Genomic DNA, 17,488 nt, shown 5'->3' on the forward strand with positions numbered 1-17,488 from the left:
CTTGTCAAAGATGAAGGGTGCATCTTTATCAAGTAATTTTGTTAGAGGTCTTGAAATTTTTGAAAAGTCTTTGATAAACCTTCTATAAAATCCGGCATGTCCTAGGAAACTTCTGATTGCTCGCACGGAGGATGGAGGAGGTAATCGAGAAATAGTTTCTATTTTTGCTCGATCAACTTCCATTCCTTCGCTTGAGATTTTGTGACCGAGTACTATTCCCTCTGTTACCATGAAATGACATTTTTCCCAGTTAAGGGCGAGGTTAGTTTCCTCACATTGGGATAGCATTCGTTCAAGATTATCGAGGCATTGGTCATATGAGTCTCCAAAGATGGAAAAGTCGTCCATGAAGACTTCCATTGTCTTTTCGATCATATCATGGAAAATGGCGACCATACAACGTTGAAATGTTGCAGGCGCATTACATAGACCGAATGGCATGCGTCGATATGCAAAAGTTCCGTAGGGACATGTGAAAGTTGTTTTCTCTTGGTCTTCTGGTGCTATTGGTATTTGAAAGTAACCTGAAAAACCATCTAAGAAACAATAAAATTTATGACCGGATAATCTTTCTAACATTTGATCAATGAAGGGTAAAGGGAAGTGGTCTTTCCTTGTCGCTTCATTTAATCGCCTATAATCTATACAAACTCTCCATCCTGTGACGGTTCTCGTTGGTATTAATTCATTTTTCTCGTTAGTTATTACCGTCATACCTCCTTTCTTTGGGACTACTTGAACGGGACTTACCCACGGGCTATCGGAGATAGGGTAGATTAGTCCGGCGTCGAGTAGTTTGATGACTTCATTCTTAACCACTTCTTGAACATTGGGGTTCACTCTTCGTTGTGGTTGAATTACCGTTTTGTAGTCATCGTTCATTAAAATTTTGTGCGTGCACATGGAAGGGCTTATTCCTTTAATATCTACAAGCTTCCAAGCGATCGCGTTTTTGTGTTTTTTAAGTAGGCTTATTAATTTTTCTTTTTCTAAATTACTTAATTTAGATGAAATAATTACAGGTAAACTACCATCTTTGCCTAGAAAAGCATATTCCAAACCTTTAGGAAGTTCTTTGAGCTCAACGGGTGGGTCTTTGGAAGACACCTTATTTTGTGGCTCATCTAGATTAAGAATCTTAAAGGTTTGTTCTATGGCTATCTCTTCCTCGACAAAGTGGTCTTCTTCGTTGGTTGTATCGGGTGGTTCAGCTTCATCTTCAATTAGGGGGTCATTGTTACCAAAAGGATATTTCATTGAACGCTCAAGATCTATGCTCCTTTTGAATGCCCCTAATTGAAGAGGTAGATTGTTGAATTTCCGGTTTTTCAAAGCTTTATGAGTTTGTACAAAAGGTTTTCCCAAGATTAAGGGGGCGTCATCTAGGATGACGAAGTCGGTTGGGATTACCATTTGATTTGTTTGAACCAAAACATCTTCAACTACACCGATTGATTTCATTACTTTTCGATCGGATAGAAAAATGGGTATTTGAAGTGGAGTAAAATCACTAATACTTAATTTTTCAAAAATGTAGTTAGGCATTATGTTAACACAAAGATCTTTATCAATGGTGATATTACTAGTAAATGAATTTTGAAAGAAACATGGAACCGGTGTAATGTTAATTTCAAAAGGATCTTCTTTTATTAGCGAGGTTTGATCATTAGTTAACTTAACACTTACTAAGTCTTTGATTTTAGCACTAGTGTTTAACTCTTTTAAAAACTTGGCATGAGGGGTTATTAAACAATGATTTTCGAAAGTAGGTGATAAGAGATTAATTTCTTCAAAATTAGACTCTTTTTGAATTTTGACATTATTGGACTCACCTTTTTCGTTGTTTAACTCATGTGTCGGTTTTTCACTTTCTTGTTCTTCCATTTCTACACTTTCAACTACCTCTACGTTATTATCATTTTTTAGCTCTTCTCTTGCGCGGGATTCCTCTTCCCTTGCGCGAGATTCTTTTATATAACGTTCGATAGTTTTAAGTTGTTCCAATATCCTATTAGTTACTTCGGTGAGAGAAAAAGAATTTGGATCCTCAAAGCTTGAATCCGGTTGTTCGATCCTTGGTTCCTCATAATACTCATATGAAGTAGATGGTTCACACCATTGTTCTTCATTGTAAGTATATGATGGATAAGGGTCGAAACTTTGTTCTTCATAGTACTCATATGAGGTGGGTTGTTCACGCCATGGTTCCTCATAATAAGAGTATGAAGGTGGTGGCTCATATCTTGAATCTTCAAAGTATGAGTATGAAGGTTCATACCTTGGTTCATCAAAATATGAGTATGAGGGAGTAGGTTCATACCTTTGGTCTTCATAGGATGTGTATGAAGTTGATGGCTCGTACCTGGGCTCCTCATAATGGTTGTATGAATTGGATGGTTGATATGAGTTATTATATTGAACCGAGCGTGCGTTACGACAATTAGTGCAATAATTACCCCTATAATCATCCTCATTATAGGTGTAGTTGTAACCTCTTGAGTATTGATCCATAAGAATCACTCAACAGACCACAACTGAGTCTCGGGACCAGAAAACAAAAATAAGACTGAAACAGAAGCTGGACACGGCCCCGTGTTGAGTGAACACGGCCCCGTGTTCAGGGTCTGTATCTGGGCGTTTTAATTAAATTTACTGGTCACGTTGAACACGGGGGCGTGTTGAGTGAACACGGCCCCGTGGTCAGACTCTGTATCTGGGTATTTAAGTAAAAATATGCAGCACGGGGGCGTGTTCAGTGAGCACGGCCCCGTGTTCAGGCTACTGTAATTGCAAAACTAAACTAAAATGCAGAAAAATGCGCGCGTTTTGAAAAAGTTTAGAGAAACTGATTAGGCCGTCGATTTTAAGCTTTCTTAAAATCCTTGTGTCCCCGGCAACGGCTCCAAAAACTTGATATGTGTCGGTGTGTATATAATTTTGATGAGTATTTAAGCCCTTTTTACACTTTTAGCCAAGTTTTAAATTTATAAAACACGATATTCACTAACACTAAACACACATATGGGCAAGTGCACCCATCGTGGACGTAGTATAGTGTTGGTAAGATACCGAGGTCGTCCAAGGACACTAGAGCTTTTAATACCGGTTTATCCTCAACGTCTAATCAAATCAAAAAGTTAGAAAAATGTTTTAAACTAAGAAAAATAAAAACTAACTAAATGCTGAAAATAAAAATAAAATAAAAACAGATAGACAAGATGAATCACTTGGATCCGACACGTGTATTAGTATAACCTTTGATTATTTTTGCACTTTTGCACTTGTTTAAGAGATTATCTTAGTTATTGTAGTAGGCCCCTCTTTTGAAGGCGACGTTACCCTCAACCCAGTAGTTTGAGTCAGCAAGGATACAATCCTAAAGGGTCGGATTATTGAAAGATAATGAATTAAGTTATTAATGCAAATTGTGGTAGGCCCCGCTTTTGGCGGTGACGTTACCCTCGGCTAAGTAGTCTGAGTCAGCAGGGATACAGTCCTAAATAGCCGGGTTATAGTATTAATAGTAGTTAACTTATGAGGGGGTCAAAGAGTTTGGATCCCCGCCATCCAATACCTATGGGCATTGAAGGAGATCCTACTAAATTTGACCCAGGTCCCAAGCAGGACCTCTAAACGCTGAACAAGGGCAAGACCCTTACCAAACCGTTCCCTTAACCCCCGACTAGGTAGCCAACATACCTCCATATAGACCGTGGAGATATGAATGGTGAAAATCTTTTATTTTATATAGACAGTAAAATAATGCCAAGACACCACGGACAAACGATAAGGAAAGATCACCTTCAACATAAGTAACTAGTTATTAAAGTCATTAATACAAAACCAAATAAAAAGTGCAAAAGATTAAAAATAAAAAGTATTATACTAAACACTTGTCTTCACCAAGTGATGTAAGAGACTTAGGCAAACATGGCCTTGATTGTCAAGAACTATTACGATCAATCTTGGATCCCGAGACGACTCACACACTCTACGATGGACAATGGATGATGGTGTTATGGTGGTGGTGGGTGGTGGGTGGTGGATGAAGTGTGAGAGAGGTGGTGTGCCAAGGGATGAGAGAGAATGAAGCCAAGCTTCTCTATTTATAGGCTGAACAGAAGGCTGGACACGGCCCCGTGTCCGCTGGACACGGCCCCGTGCCCGTCTGACATTCTCTCTCTTCATTAATTGTAATTGCGAATTACAATTAATGCGCCTGCTGTACTTTCACCACGCCCCCGTGCCCGCTGGACACGACCCCGTGGTGGGCAATGGAAGCTTCTACTGGTTTGTCTTTTCTGCTGCTTCCTGGGCACGCCCCCGTGTTCGCTGGACACGGGGCGTGTTCAGACTCTGTTTCTTCTCCTTTGCTTTGGGAGGTGCCGTTGAGGGTCCGGGCAGTCTACTTTTGTTCCTTTTCTTGTATTTATGGTAGAATTAGTTGTCTTTTTGCTTCTTTTGTGATTTTGAGCTCATTTCATCCTGAAAATACAAAAGGAAGACAAAAACACTCTTTTTCCAACATTAGTACTTAAAAAGGGTTAGTTTTATGCCTTAATTGATGTGATTTATATGTTGCATTTTACACACATCAAATAGTATAATAGATTAAAAGTGCTGCGAATTTCCACATGCATAAACGTAATACACGACATATATACTCACAAAACTGATACTACCAGCTAAGTCCTCGATGCTCGACTCTTCGATGGCATAACTAGACCCCGTCGGGCGAAATAATACTATACTAGTCGTGGAGGGACGTCATGAGTATAAGTCCTAGCATACATGCAACTAGCATCACGTATATCTATGCAAACAGTCATTCGCAAGTGATAAATTGTCCAATTGAATCATTCGTTTGATAAGTTTGATTTATAAAGAACGTATGTTACACCCAAAATTTCGATAAAAAGGGGTCAAGTATACTCACAGTGTGTATTTGGTTGGATTGACGGGATGGTGCCTGAGAATGCCCTGATTTCAGACTAATTACATGAGTATTGGGTTATGCGTTAAACGGTATCGATTTACGTGAAATTGGATGAAAAATTGGATTGAGCTGGCCCATTCGGATGGACCGCTCGATCGAGTGTGTCGCTCGATCGAGTGGGCCGCTCGATCGGCCAGCCCGTCCAGCTGTTTTTCGACGATTACTCGTGTTTTCGGTGGTTTTGGTCGAGACGTTGTGGTGACGTGTTGAACAACTGAAACCCCATCAATTCCGACCTGTTCTAACGGCCGGGAATCACCCCGTTTCATCAGAACTGGCCGTTCTTGGCGGTTTTTCCGTGTTCAACCCGAGATTGGTCGTCTCTTCGGTAGGAATCAGACCCTTGACCAAGACGACACTAAGAATGAGTGGAAGGTCGGTCTAAGCTCTGTTTCTACCGTTTTTATGTATAGATCTGATGTGAAATCCTTGATTATTCTTGGGAAATCCCTGGGTTCTGAGTTGTTCTTGGTGGAATGAGGCCAACACTTGAAGTTCATAAGAATTTCGTGATGACGTCACTCTGAACATCTCAAATCCATGGCTTCTTGATTGGAAAAACATTGAGTTAGACGAGATTTATGTATAATAGCATGGAAACCATTCGGATCTGAGTTGTTCTTCATGGGATGACATCACCCTTGAAGAACTCCATGGTGACATCACCCTAGAACACTCCAAATCCGTTGATTTCACAGTTAAAAGTCAAGATTTGAAAGGTAGGAAGATGAAGGAATGCGTATAGATCAAGGAAGTACAATATTTGAGTTGAAAACTTACAAAATCGCGAGAAATCGATAGATTAAGGGGCTGGAACGTCTTGGTCGAGTAGCAGCAGCAACAACAAGTGTTTGGGGTGAAAGAGGGGTATTTATAGGCAAGGAAGGAGGGAAAAGGAGGAAAGGTGGGCCGGAACGGCTGGCCCGTTCGGTCGGACGGCCCAGCCGATCGGCTGGCCTGTCCGGTCGGACGGCCCAGCCGATCGGCTGGTCCATTCGATCAGATGGCCCAGCCGGTTGGCTGTTCTGTCCGATCGGCCGGCCCAGCCGATCGGCTGGCCCGTTCGATCGGGCGGCCCAGTTGATCGGCTGGCCCGTCCGATCGACTGGCCCAGCCGTTTGGCTGGCCCGTTCGTACGGAAGCCCTTGGTCCTCGTTTTTGGCGCAATTTCGACTGTTTGGGCCATATTTTCATATATTTATATAATTATTTAATTATTTATTATAATTGATCACAAAAGGGCCGTATATACGTATCTATGTATCCAATATTCGGTGCGGTGATCGAGTTACGCGTGCCTTCGAGTGCGTCCTTCGATGTGATGTGCCACAATGATTATCGGGGCACTACTTGCTCGTGTTGCCGTCATCGTCACGATGGCTGGAGACATGGTACTCACCCGATAGTCTTTGTTAGCGTTGCTTGTTTACGTTTTTGACACCTCACGGTTATCGAGGAGGGTAGATTAAGCCCTCACTCAACATCATCGTGAGTGTTATAATTTATGAAAATAGGTTTGTAATTGCGATAGAATATGCGTAGTTATTTGATTATACTTCGATTTAGCGATATAACTGATATAGTTACATTATGATCCGAATCTCTGGTGCCAGGCCTAACGAGTGTATCGAGTAGTAACAACGCACGAAGGTGCGGGTTGTTACAGTCTCCCCTGCTTTAGGAAATTTCGTCCCGAAATTAATCCAATAGTAGGGTCGTAAGAGTTGGGGCGAATGAGAGTAGCGGTTAAAAGCGTCTAGATAAGCGAGCGATCGATCAAGATTTGACGAGCGAGAACGGCGAGAAGATACGATTTGATTAGTCAAAATCAATAACACACACCAACGCGACTTTCATAGCGTTTTAAACTTGCCGATAATCGATTAATCTTCGAAGATATTTTTTTTAGGAAAATCCCTTCGTGACGCGGCGCTAACTGCATCGATGTCCATACCAGCGCTATGGGAAGGGTTTTTGTTAGTTTGATGACAGATTTTGAGTCACACATTTTTAAAAGAATTCGGCGGCAAAATAAGTTTTAAGAAAGCTTTCCTACAACGTGGGTTCGAGTTGGAACTCGATTGTCGAATCATCGTTTTCGGGAAGATTTCTTTTTTTGTCATTGCAAAAGTTTTTTTTTTTTTTTTTTTTTTAAGGAAAAACTGGACTTATGAAACTCCCATTGGGCATGGAGCTAACCTGATTCGATGTTTTCCCCATGCGGCAAGAAAATTTCACTTGTCCATTGGTTTTAATAAATTTTTTATAAAAATTGATTTTCTTTAATAATACGGAAAAATAATTTACATCGGGCCCCACGTGGCACCTTCCCACGAAAGTTTGTTAATATGATTAAAACACTTATATATAGGAAGTACCAGCGGCGTATCCACCATGTTTTACCCATATTATCTCTGTTTCGTGAGGCGGTGTCACGTGTGCCGATAAGACACGAATAGAATTTCGATCCCTCGATCCAAGCGATAGGGTGCTAGACCGAGCCTTGAATAGAAGTGAGTCGGATGCAAACAAGGCATAGATAGCGAGTGCGAGTAGTTCGATCATACGAAACATTGATATGGTACGCTGGGTTAGATGATGATTGATAAGCGATAGCGAATGGCACGATTTTTGATTCGATTGATGCGATTTCGATTGCTAATGATGCGATTTTTGATTCGACTAGATGCGACTTCGATTCGATCCCACATAAAACCCACATGGCATGTTTCCACGAGAGTTGCTAATATGAAAAACACCACGTTTCCCGTATTAGTTTTGTCCCGTGAAGCGATGTCAGGTACCCAAATTTTACACAACTGCGATGACTTCCAAGCGATGAACAATGATGTGAATAGCGATAAGCAATTCGACCCCAAGTAAAAGATACGTAACGATTGTTGCGTTGCGAGCGATATGCGATTCGATTGAGTTGAATACACCACAAACAGTAACTAATGGTAGCCCACATGGCCTTTTTCCACGAAAGTCTGCTAATATGGTTGAAACACCACCATGTTTTGACCCTATTAGTTTTGTCTCGTGAAACGAGGCCGTGCGTGCTAACATAACACAGATAACACGAGTATCGATGAGTGATAGCGACATGCGATGAGAGTATCGAGTTGATGAAATAGGCGCGAAATGCGTTAAAGCAAAAAGCGGCGAGTGATTTTTGATACTCGTCTCGCGATCCACAATAAGCGATCCACACCAAATGATAGAGGTTCACACAATAGTCAGTAACCAACGCTAGAGATTGCGAGATAACACAAGGTGCGATTGTGATTTCGAGCCATATATCGTGTGATTTTGATTGCGAGATGGATCTAGCAAAACTGCGATTGAGTTGCGTTCTAGACTTACGACCAGTCTTGCGTTGCTCCAATTGCTCTTCGGGGTGAACTTACCCAAGTCCATCGATGTGGCAATTGTGTTGCGTACGCCGACTTACGAGAAGTCTCGCAGTAATGCGATTTAGTTTTGTTACGCCTTGTGATCGATTGTAGTGTGTCGAAAATAACCATTATAATATAATAGGTCTAATAACGTCCAACTCCACATGGCACTTTCTTCACGAAGCTTCGGTAGTATGGTAAAGCACACCTTGTGTTACCCCTACTACTTATGCCCCGTGTTTTGGTGTCACACTTTGTTGACATGGCCAAGGCCCTTGACCATGCTTTTAAATGTTATGGCACCATTAGAACTTCACTACGATCTCCGTGCACTGACCAAAATAATCCCGTGTGCACCCGCGATTAGTTGTTCCTTGCACGTACATCGTACCCCGTTCTAAGAGTGTTGTAAGGGTAAAATACATTATATAGTACATAGTGCTAGCATTTAAATGGTGCTCGAGTATAAGAGAAATAGAGTTCACATGCGACGATAGATGAAATAAGTTCCACACATAAAAGAAAACGATAGCGATAAGTCGTATTATTATAACAACATTAGAAGCGAAATAACGTTGCTGTGGAGGACACCTACGGTGACTGCGGTTGTTGATGACTTCCTTTAGAGTTGTGGTCCTGTGCGGCAACGCTGTGTATGATGACCATACTAGTTGCAATTTGTGCAATAGCGACAATTTGCTTCTGGCGGGTGATGATACGTGCACGTGAAACACAGGGGATGAGGCCCATTGTAAGAACGTTTCGGTTGAACTGGGACTGATCGGAGAGGTTCGGGTTGCGGCAGTCCAGTTGTTGATGAGTCTGGGCTCACGGTCTTTCGTTTGCGGCTAGGTTGAGCTTCCTGAGATGGTGCAGGGTTGTTGTCGGATTCGCCTGATGATTTGACGGAGACATTGTCGGAGCAATCCTTAGAAGAACTTTCAGAGGAGTTGTCAGATGAACCATCGACCGATTCTCCAGAGGAATCGTCGGATGAGTTGATGATGATCGCTTGACGAGCTTGTTTGACAGGCTTCTTGGAGAAGGACCCGTCCAAGACTCGTTTGCTGTTGATCAGATGGCCCAGCCGATCGGCTGGTCCGTTCGATCAGATGGCCCAGCCGGTTGGCTGTTCTGTCCGATCGGGCGGCCCAGCCGATCTGCTGGCCCGTTCGATCGGGCGGCCCAGCCGATCGACTGGCCCAGCCGTTTGGCTGGCCCGTCCGTACGGAAGCCCTTGGTCCTCGTTTTTGGCGCGATTTCGACTGTTTGGGCCATATTTTCATATATTTATATAATTATTTAATTATTTATTATAATTGATCACAAAAGGGCCGTATATACGTATCTATGTATCCAATATTCGGTGCGGTGATCGAGTTACACGTGCCTTCGAGTGCGTCCTTCGATGTGATGTGCCACAATGATTATCGGGGCACTACTTGCTCCTGTTGCCGTCATCGTCACGATGGCTGGAGACATGGTACTCACCCGATAGTCTTTGTTAGCGTTGCTTGTTTATGTTTTTGACACCTCACGGTTATCGAGGAGGGTAGATTAAGCCCTCACTCAACATCATCGTGAGTGTTATAATTTATGAAAATAGGTTTGTAATTGCGATAGAATATGCGTAGTTATTTGATTATACTTCGATCTAGTGATATAACTGATATAGTTACATTATGATCCGAATCTCTGGTGCCAGGCGTAACGAGTGTATCGAGTAGTAACAACGCACGAAGGTGCGGGTTGTTACAAAGGCATTTGGTGCGGACAACATAATAATTGAGGTATGGAAGTGTTTGGGACATGAAGGAGTTCAATGGCTAACTAACTTGTTCAATCTTATTTTCAGTTCTAAAAGAATGTCGGACCAGTGGAGGTGTAGTATTGTAGTGCCTTTATATAAGAGCAAAGGAGACACCCAAAGTTGTGGGAATCATAAAGAGATTAAGCTATTAGGCCATACTATGAAATTATGGGAGAGGGTGATTGAGACTAGACTTAGGAAAGAAACCTAGGTTACGATAAACCAATTTGGTTTCATGCCAGGGCGGTCAACTTTTAAAGCGATACATATTCTAAGGAGATTGACTAGAAAAATATGGAGAGAAAAATCGGGATCTACGTATGGTGTTCATTGATATAGAAAAGGCATATGACAATGTGACACATAGACTAACATGGGACAATTTAGAGTGTGGAGGGTTTCCTGGAAAGTATATAAACTTAATTAAGGTTATGTATGTTAAAACTGAAACTAGTGTTCGTGCACCGGTAAGGGATATCGATTTCTTTCCTTTGGAGGTAGGACTCCACAAAGGGTCAGCTCTTAGTCTGTTTCTATTTGCGATTGTCCCAGATGAATTTTCAAAGTCAATTTCGGAGTCAATTCCGCGGTGCTTGTTTTTTGCAGATGATATTGTACTAATTGAGGAGAGTAAACAAAGCTTGAATGCGAGGTAGAGGAATGGCGAGTAGCCTTAAAGTGCTAAGGTTTGAGGATTAGTTGCTCTAAGTTTGAATACCATTATTGTGATTTTAGTGAAGCAGGCGATGATCATGACACTCATATTACCATTGAGAGCCAAGTGGTTCCACAGGCTACAAAGTTCAAGTATTTAGGATCGTTTGTTCAGAGTGATGTAGAGATAGATAGTGAGGTAGCTTACCGTGTTAAGGTGGGATGGTGTACGTGGAGAGCAGCCACAAGGGTATTTTGCAACAATAGGTTCCCAACTAAATTAAAATAGAAATTTTATAGAGTTGCAATTAGATTTGCTATGTTATACGGAACAAATTGTTAGGCATTAAAGAAAATTTATGCACGTAAACTAGAGGTAATAGAGGTGATGATGCTAAGATGGATGTGTGGGCACACTAAGTTGGACAAGATAAGAAATAAGGTTTTTAGTGAAATATTAAGGGTTGCAAGTATTTTAAAAAAGACAAGAGATGAGAGATTGAGATGGTTTAGGCATGTCAGGAAGAGAGAGACAACAACCATTGTTAGAACAGTCGAAACGCTCACTGTAAAGGGAAGGATGAGTAGTGGTAGGTCAAAAATGACTTGGGATGAGCGGGTTAGGCATACTTTGCTCGATTTGCACATCTCTAAGGACATGGTCAATGATAGAACTTCGCGGAGACGTAAGATTAAGGTTAAGGACTTTTAGGAGGATGACCTGTTTTTGTTTTAGGTTCTTGTCTTAGGAAATGAACTTTCAGTTTCTTTGACGTGTTATATGGCATTTTTATAGGTTTCCACATTTTTCCGGTGTCGTTTTACTAAGAAATACTTATTTATATGTGTGTTTTTCTTATTTTTACCTTTTTTGTAGTTGTATGCCAACGTATGTTTTTTGGAATCTTATGCTTTGGTTGTGGATTTTGGATCCAAGGGTCTCACTAGAAATAGTTTATCTATCTACTGGGATAGATGTAAAGCTTGCCTACATCCTACCTTCCTCAGCCCTATCAATAGCTTGGTTGTAGGTGGGATTATACAGGGTAAGGTTGTTGTACACCATAGAGTCAAGTATTCGCAACAGAGAAGGTGGTATATGGCATCTCGTTAGCTTGGTCAAGTTCTCGTTTAAGATGCACAATTCTGATGGTGTTTGTGTTCATGATGAATACGGTTTGGGAAAGAGAAGGTTGGAACGATTTCGTGAGTTATGATGTTAATAACATTATGTAACATTTATCTCTCTAATTATCTGTTGGGATTGAACCCTAACAGAGGAACATATAATGTAAAGCCAAAACCGGATCCCATCAGTGGACTTCAAATAAGCAGCAGTTTACTCTAATCTCTCCCCTTGACAGTGGTTATCTAACAACTGATAATCTTAAGTGCTGCTCAACTACAACAACTGATAAACCAAACTCTGATGATTACCTAACAACTACTAAAGACAAACTCTGTTGCTCTATCTACTGCTGTTTCCTAAGTGCTGCTGAAGATTCAAGCACTGCCCTCTCAAAGACTGATCACCTTTGAAGAAAGCACTGAAGACTCAACATCTGTGCTAAGGCTACAACAGTGGAACGTGAAGCAGTAGTTTTCATTTTGTTTTGTATGTTAGTGAATATCAGATGTTACATAACAGTAGTTTGTACAGGACAGTATTTGTAGTTTGTTAGGTCGTTAGATGTCACTATCATGGTGACGTCAGCTGAAGTATATCAGTAGTTTGGTTTGCCTATAAGTATGACAGTACTCTGTACTGTTACACTTGATCGTTTTGAGTGAGTTCTTCTCCTCAATTCATCCTTTCATCTTGTGCAACCAACTCTGGTGTATCAGGCTGAGGGGAGTTTAGATTGTAAGCTTTTACTGTAATCTTTTGCTTTTATGTAAATCATTTGAATCAATGAAAAGCAATTGTTTGTCAATCTATACTTTCCTTTGAATGTTTTTACAAAGTTTGCTACTCATTTCCGCTGCACTTACATCATAACATGCAAACAAACACAATCATGACAGCCTCAGATCCTAACAATTGGTATCAGAGCTTGGACAGTCAAATTCGATCTAACAATCAATTTGACATAACAGTTCAGCTCAAAATTCATTGATACTAAGGTTGGTTGCATTCAGTTGAAAACAGAGTAATAAGCAAATCATGATCAAAATGGTTGTTCAAAAACTCTGTAAATCAACCAAGATGTCATATGACACACAAATCTCACACAACAAGTGTTTTCATGCATATGCCACTCATAGTTTTCAGATCTGTAAAATATCTGATAAATTATGGGATTGTTCGATGCTTTCAAAATTGATTTCAATTGTTGTTTTGATATTTGTGATGTTTTTAATAAACACTAAAGTATGTACCTCAGATCAGCAAAACTTGTGTTCATCTAAAACACCTGCATACTGCTGATATCGAAAAGAGGGAATAAAACTTTAGTAAAAAATTTCTCATGTGTTCAAAGGCAAGTTGAGTACCTTCAAAAGGACCAAATCTACTTTGTCCAAAACACAATGAGAAAATAAATTGTCAAAACAGTCCTAATCATAAGTAATGTGAGATCTGAACTAAAACATGCTCAAACATCGTCAGATTTCCTAAAACATTGCTTCAAAGTGATTATGGACAAGGTATGTTCAAAATAAAATCTCCTAGTGAGTATTTCTGAACATATGAATAATAAGGGTAAAAAGGGTATAGGGAAATAAAAATCTCAAAGTGTGGCTATCTCAAAACTTTTGAAATCAAAAGAAAAAGAGTATTAGCATAAAACACTTGTGAGGTTAGAATTAGATCTTCAGTGGTCATCATACAACTGTGTACATTCATCAATACAGAAATTGTTCTGGTAACAATGGCATATCCAGTGATTGTGCTTAAAAGAAATTTACAATCAATTTACAAGAAAATGACTCAAATAATGGTCAGAATAACTTGAGAATAATTTGATCATTTACTTGAAAAGAGTGTCAGATCCTTTTGATTTTCTCCAAAACATCCTTTATTTTTTTTTCTTAAGGTGTTTTCCTTTTAATAAAACCAGATGCATTTTAATCTATTTAAAATGTATTTTGTACTTTTACTCTTTTTAATAGTGAAAGTTCATCTCTGGTCAGGATGTAATCTCCTTATTTTTGTGTGGAATTACTATCCTTAAAACTGGTCAAAAGGAAATGACTCACACATCAAGGTCATGTTAAGCTCAAGTCTAGTTTGTCACTGATCAGAAATTGATTGTAAATTCATTTTTGAACTACTAAGACACTCATGTTCTAGTAATTAGACATAAAATGAGTTGTTCTAAGTAAAGCAAGACTTCATCATCTGGGATGCTAAACCACTGTCTAAAATAATAGACAGATGGAAAAACCTTGAACAAAATTTCTGAAAATCACTGCTGACAATTTAATCTTGATATGATACATCTAAAATGTATCCTGTTAAGAATAGCATTTCTGTAAACAACAGATGATAGATAAGATATTGTGTTTCCACAAAGACAAAAATCAATATCTACATCTAAACAAACAGATGCTAAAATATTTGTCAAAAGTCAAAACACTGCTGCATAAACAGTTGTTAAACATATGATCTTCATTTTTATCCACTGATGTATCTAAAATGCTGTTGTGCCTTAACATCTGCTATCTAAAATCTGTCCACTGCTAAAGTGTCAACCTCTGTTCTTCAAAAACACTGATGCTCAAAATCATTGTTTCTTCCACTGCTTCATTTTATTACCATTGTAACTACTGATGCTTGATTCATCAGTAGTTGTCAAAACAACTGTCTTCCATCATTTTCCATTTCATCAGATGTTTGACACGTGTTTAGTTTTTAGCCTTCAGATCAAAATAACCGCTGCCACATCAGCAATCACTTTTTCCCTAAATTAAACCCTGATTAAATCCAAACAGAGGATTACCCTGTCGAATTGAATTCCAAACATTCTCTTCACAAAACAGTTTCCCTCTCATAACTCCAAAATCTTCTTCGATATTCATCATCAAAAATGACGAAGCCAAAATCGAAATCAAAAACAAAACCTTCATCATCTTCATCCAAAACAGCAGAAGCCACTGAAATGGCCGCTGAAACCATGGAGATACGCTACAAAGCTCCACACAATTATGTGGGTATACTCACAAAACCCACCGATAATCACACATTCGACTCCATCCTTGACATTCTCTCTGCATCAAAGTACAAAACTTTGATAACAGCAGACACTCCTATTTACCTTGATACCCAGAGAGAGTTCTGAAAAAATGCCACCCTTGAAAAACAAGGAGATATCACCGCCGCCATCAACTCCTTGATACAGGGTAAGAAGGTAAAAATTTCTCCGAAATCCATCTCTGAAACCTTTAAACTCGATGATTTAAATGGAAAAACCTCTTTTACAAAAGACGAGTTGGTAAAGGATTTCATAAACAGGGGTTATGCAGAACAACCAAAGGTAGATACCCTACAAAAGGGTTATTTCCCTTCTGCACCCAGATTTTTATTTCACACACTGCTCATGTGTGTTTCAAATAAAACAACGTCCTTCAATGAGATACCAACAAAAATTCAATGCCTGGGGTATGCAATTTTAAACGATAAAAACTTTAACTACTCCCAGGTAATATTTGATGATTTGGTAAAGAACGTTGATAATAAAGCTTTTCTGCTCTTTCCGAGATTTCTAAGCTATTATTTTGAACAAACATTTGTAGAGAAGGAAGCAGAACTGCCCAAACAAGGTGTCTCATTCAAAATAAACTTTTTAACAAAAGAAACTTTTTCAAGAATGATGGCACCAATAAAATTAAAAACAAAAGAGGCAGAGCAGGTTTTAAAAACTGCCACTGACCCTGAAGCAACCACTGCTGAGCCCACTGCTCCAGGTGATCAGAGTAGCAGACCCACTGCTCTGAAACCCACACCTGCCACCACTAAAAAGACCAAAAGAAAACCATCCAGAAAACCCACCAAACCCAAAACAAAGGCAACTCTGGAAGATGAGATCCCAGAGCAACTGCCAGTGACAACGCAAAAGTCACCAGAAACCACTGCTGCTACTTCCTCATAGCAGTTGGAAGAAAGATCTCAACCCCAGCCTAAAACTCCTCTTGCATCCTCACAAAAGGATCAAGTTGTAAGCACAGGGATACCACATTATGAAGCTCTGTATCCACTCGGATTCATCTTCCACAGTCCTGATCCCAAGGACATGTCTCTTTCTACCCCCACACCCTCACCAATAATAATGCCACAATCAATAATACCCCAGTTGCATGCAGTTGATATTGCACAGACAAAAACCAGTTCCTCTCAATCACCTATTACTGAGAGCATACCTCCACAAGTGACTGGGTCTGATGTTAATGCCTCTGCTATCCCAGCAACAGTTGAGGAGGTTACACCCCTTGAGTTACAAGTAACTCTTGGTGGTAGTTCAAGTGGAGCAGCAACTACAACTGATGGATCAACAGATCTTCAGTTGGACAGTTGTTTCATAACTAAGACTCCCTTGAAGGCAATTTCTTCCATGGCAACATCGGTAACCACCAGTGAGTTAAATATAACCACTGGTACCATCAAAGGTTTATCGGTTGCTGAAGAAAGAAGTCCCCAGTACCAAGAACAAGGGGCATCAATGGATGATATTTGGGATTCACTTCCTAAGTCAAACATTGATACAACCACTGCTGGTGGGGATTCAGATGATCCTGTTAATTCAGGTGATGATTCAAGATATAATGAATTGACGGCCACAGTTGAAAACCTGGAATCTTCAGTTGCAGAAATAAAAGATATGGTGCAGCAGCTGTTAGAAGCTCAAATAGCCCAATCTTCTGCCCCTCCTGCTCAAGCACCTGCTCCACAAGCATTTGCTGCAAATGAGCTATGGAATATTCTCCAACCACTGCTTGAACATCAGCAACAATTGGCTGCTAAACAGCACGCAAATCAAGTAAAAATGCTGACCAACATGGTTGAATCTCGGTTCAAAGATACACAAGCTGATATCAAGGCTATAAAGGCCAGCATTCAACAGAATGCTCAAAGTGAGAAGCTCCTTCTGCCATTTTCTTCATGGATACACCCCTGGCAGATAATGCCAAAAAGGGGGAGAAAAACAGGTTGAAAAAGAAAGGTATAGATGATGGGATGCACATTAAACCTGAGAAACCCAAGTCTTCAACAGCTGATACTACAGCAGTTACAAAAACTGCTGCAAGTAGCCAAACAGCTGCCATCTCATCAACACACACACCTCCAACACACACTACCTCATCACACACCATCACAACTACTGTTCCACCACCACCTGTGTCTACAACACAAAAATCATCATCATCTACAATCACATCACCGCCTCCTGCAATAAAGCAGAAGACAACAGATGTTACAACATCTGTTGTAGTGACAACAGTGATTAAAGCACTAGTTGTTTCAACCACTGTTAGTCAATCACAATCCACTGCCATCCAATCTCAAACCACTGATCCACCCAAAACATCATCAGTCTCCTCTTCAAAAAGAAGAAGGGTCTTCATTCCTGATGATGAGTCACCACCACCATCACCACCTTCAAATATCATTTCACATTCTCCATCCCCTGCTCA

The sequence above is a fragment of the Helianthus annuus genome, chromosome 1 (assembly GCF_002127325.2).
Source record: "Helianthus annuus cultivar XRQ/B chromosome 1, HanXRQr2.0-SUNRISE, whole genome shotgun sequence".
NCBI lineage: Eukaryota > Viridiplantae > Streptophyta > Magnoliopsida > Asterales > Asteraceae > Helianthus > Helianthus annuus.